This window comes from Lactuca virosa, chromosome 4 (assembly GCF_052849685.1).
Source record: "Lactuca virosa cultivar CGN04683 chromosome 4, Lactuca_virosa_CGN04683_v6, whole genome shotgun sequence".
Lineage (NCBI taxonomy): Eukaryota > Viridiplantae > Streptophyta > Magnoliopsida > Asterales > Asteraceae > Lactuca > Lactuca virosa.
The window spans coordinates 371,167,182-371,170,380 of NC_136429.1; positions in this window are offsets into that span (position 1 = coordinate 371,167,182).

Here is a 3,199-nt window from a genome sequence, read left to right on the forward strand (position 1 = left end):
CTTACCTGAAGTAGAGTCAAACTTTTTGACTTTACCATCCTTGCGATCTTTCAGGTAAATATGGCAGCTTTGCAACCAATGCCCCTTATTTTGGCAACAGAAACATATGGACTCTTTGGGAATGGTACATGGGACTATCTCAGACTTAGCCTTTCTCTTTACCATTTGGTCAAATGACTTGACCATGGCCGATCCCTTTCCATTGGGAAGAGAAAGTTTTTCTGGACTTCCAATGTTACCATTGTCAATGTCCATGGAAGTTTGGGAAGTAGATCTGCCAATCAAATTTGCTTTACCATTGCGCCAAATCATTGTTGATTCAGCCGCAATTAGCAAATAGGTAAGATCGATAAGGGTCATGTCGCGGTCTGTCATATAGTAATCCTTAATGAACTCACTATATGACTCAGGAAGTGACTGAAGAACCCAGTCAACAACAAACTTCCTCGATACAACGACACCCAACATTCCCAGCCTGTCAATGTGTGACTTCATCTCCAAGACGTGTGCACACACAGGCCTTCCATCTTGGTGTTTGCTAGCCAATAGGGCTTGAGTGACCTTGAACTTTTCGAGTCTTTGAACTTGTGGGTTAGGGAGAATTATTGTAGGAGGTGGAGGAAGCGAAGCATGATTTCCATTTCCACGATCCAATCATGGAACAGCATCTTCAAGAGGAAAGCTTTTTCCAAAGGGTTTGGGAAGACCATAGTTGTCTGAACTAGACATCTACGAGGGAGAAATTCAAGTTAGTTGGTTTAAGTCCTTAATATAACACCCAAATGAAATATTAAGGCTAGGACCCAACACAATATTTTACAATTTGGAAGAGGGATGCCGTAATCCAATTGCAAAATATTTGAAGGTAGGTAAATTACAAACAATGTGTGAATAACCATGCAAATTAGCTTGGTACTCTCGAAGTCATTTATCACCTAATCAATGTGTCGGTTAACCACACACGCTCCATTGATCTATGAAAAACATCGAGCTACCCTTTGCCATCCTTGTTAGTCCAAGTTAGTGTGCCGCTTAACCACACACGCTCCACTAACGACTTGGCAAGGTGCAAAGTGCAATTTCATTGGTTAGAATCAAATTCACATTTTTCCTAAGTAACTAAGATTGGGAATTTGTAAGTGTTTAGTTACTTAGTATTTTCATTATACTTTTAATGAGAATTAATGTCCTATCCTACCCGTTTGGCTAACGGCCCTCCACCAGTCAAGAAAGCGGTGGGTAAGAGTGGACACCCACTAAACCGCCATTTTATAGGCAATAACCTCATACCCCCCTTATAGACCGGCTTCGTGAATGAGGCCTACTAAGGTATGACAGCCCGTTATTTTCATTATTGTAAAAGTCGAGCTAAAGTCAAACTTCTTATCTTGATCTACTTATTTAAGTAGATTTAAATCCGAGATTGGATTAAGACCTTATATTCCAAAGTGTTGTGTGTTTTGGAGGAAAAACAACTGGAACCGAGAACCTTCATCCGAGCCCCAAACCCTCGCATAGCTGGAGACTTCGGATCGCAAACGGTTCGTAACCGCAAACGGTTTTTGTCACACCCCCGAACCAGACGGCGGAATCGTCCGGGGGCTCGTGTGACTATAAATTGAAATATCATCACAATGAATATACATGAAACATAAAACAATCATCACCAAAAATTACATATTACAACTGGTATTGTTCACATCAAATACATTGTCTTAGATTACATATTCCCAAAATATTAATTGTACGATGATTGACATTACACAAAATAAATTCCTACACTTCAAAGTTTCTCCGCTTAACGATTACCTAAGAATACAAGTTATTTTGAAAACGGTCAACATATATAATGTTGGTGAGTTCATAAGCATGTTTGAATGAAAGTCATTGCATTGTTTGTAAAACCCAGAAAATCCGATATTTTCTGTAAAAAGTATGAAAAATGATGTGAAAATCGAGTATAGATTCATGTGTGAATTTCATAGTAAAAAAAAAACATGTATAAGTATACATTCCAAATTTCTTTGCATTCTTTCTGTTGTGAGTAAAAGGTAATTGAATGATAGTATTTCCCCAGAAAATCCGATATTTTCTTATTTATAAAAATGTTACGGTCCGTGCATTATCGTATGATTTGTTTTGTATCAATATGATTTACGAGTTTTGATTTCCGTAATGTTGTGATGGTAATGGATCTCTATATGAATCGTTATAACCATGCATGATACTGACTAATTCGCCTGACTTGGCATTTTTCCAAACGCCGGTTTTGATCAAGGTTTTGTCACCCTAGACTGGCCTAGTCTAACTGTAGCGAACAACTTAGGTGTGGGGGAGTCACCCCCGTATAGATCTATACACAAACTCTCGCTCTCCCTCCAGGAGATTCTGATTATAACTACATGCTACGGCCATACACTCAATGGTGTCAACCAACAAGTCTCACTAGATCCCAATTTTTGCCACATGAATATGTATAACGTTATATGTATTTAGAATTACGAACGCCAGATGATACATGAATGTGAACGGATAAGGCCCAACAAACATGAAAAAAAAAAAGACAACTGTGGCCCATTAGACATGTAAGTTATTTTCCAGGCTTGTTAAGTATGTAAATGGACACGTTAAAGCCCATGAAGCATATGATGAATTATTTCAGGCTAAATTAGCATGTAAATGGGCCACTAAGGCCCAATAACATGTAAAGGCTAATTTAGGCCCATTAAGCATGTAATTGGATCGCGAAGGCCCAATAGACATGAAATGATTATATTAGGCCCAATAAACATGTTATTGGATCCCGAAGGCCCAATAAGCATGTATAGTGAGTACTAGGCCCAATAGTCGTACCGTTGTTGTATTTCGTTTGTTTATTATAGTATAGTTCATTTAGTCGAAACATCTATCCATAATGTTATAAAAAGTCCAGTGTTTTGTTATAATGATATTTTTGTTCGTTACGTCAAAATTCTATAATTTGAACTCGTGTTTAATTAAAATTACACTTTAGGTCCCATAAGAACTAATTTGAACATTTAAAGGCTTATTTTTACATAAAATGTCATTTTTGGACTATTTTAATTAAAAATAATGTTTTAGCCCATTAATTTATAAAAATTTATATTTTCGCCCCAAATGTTTAGTAATAGACGGATTTGGCCCAAAAATACATACATTGGCATTTTCAGCCCATTTG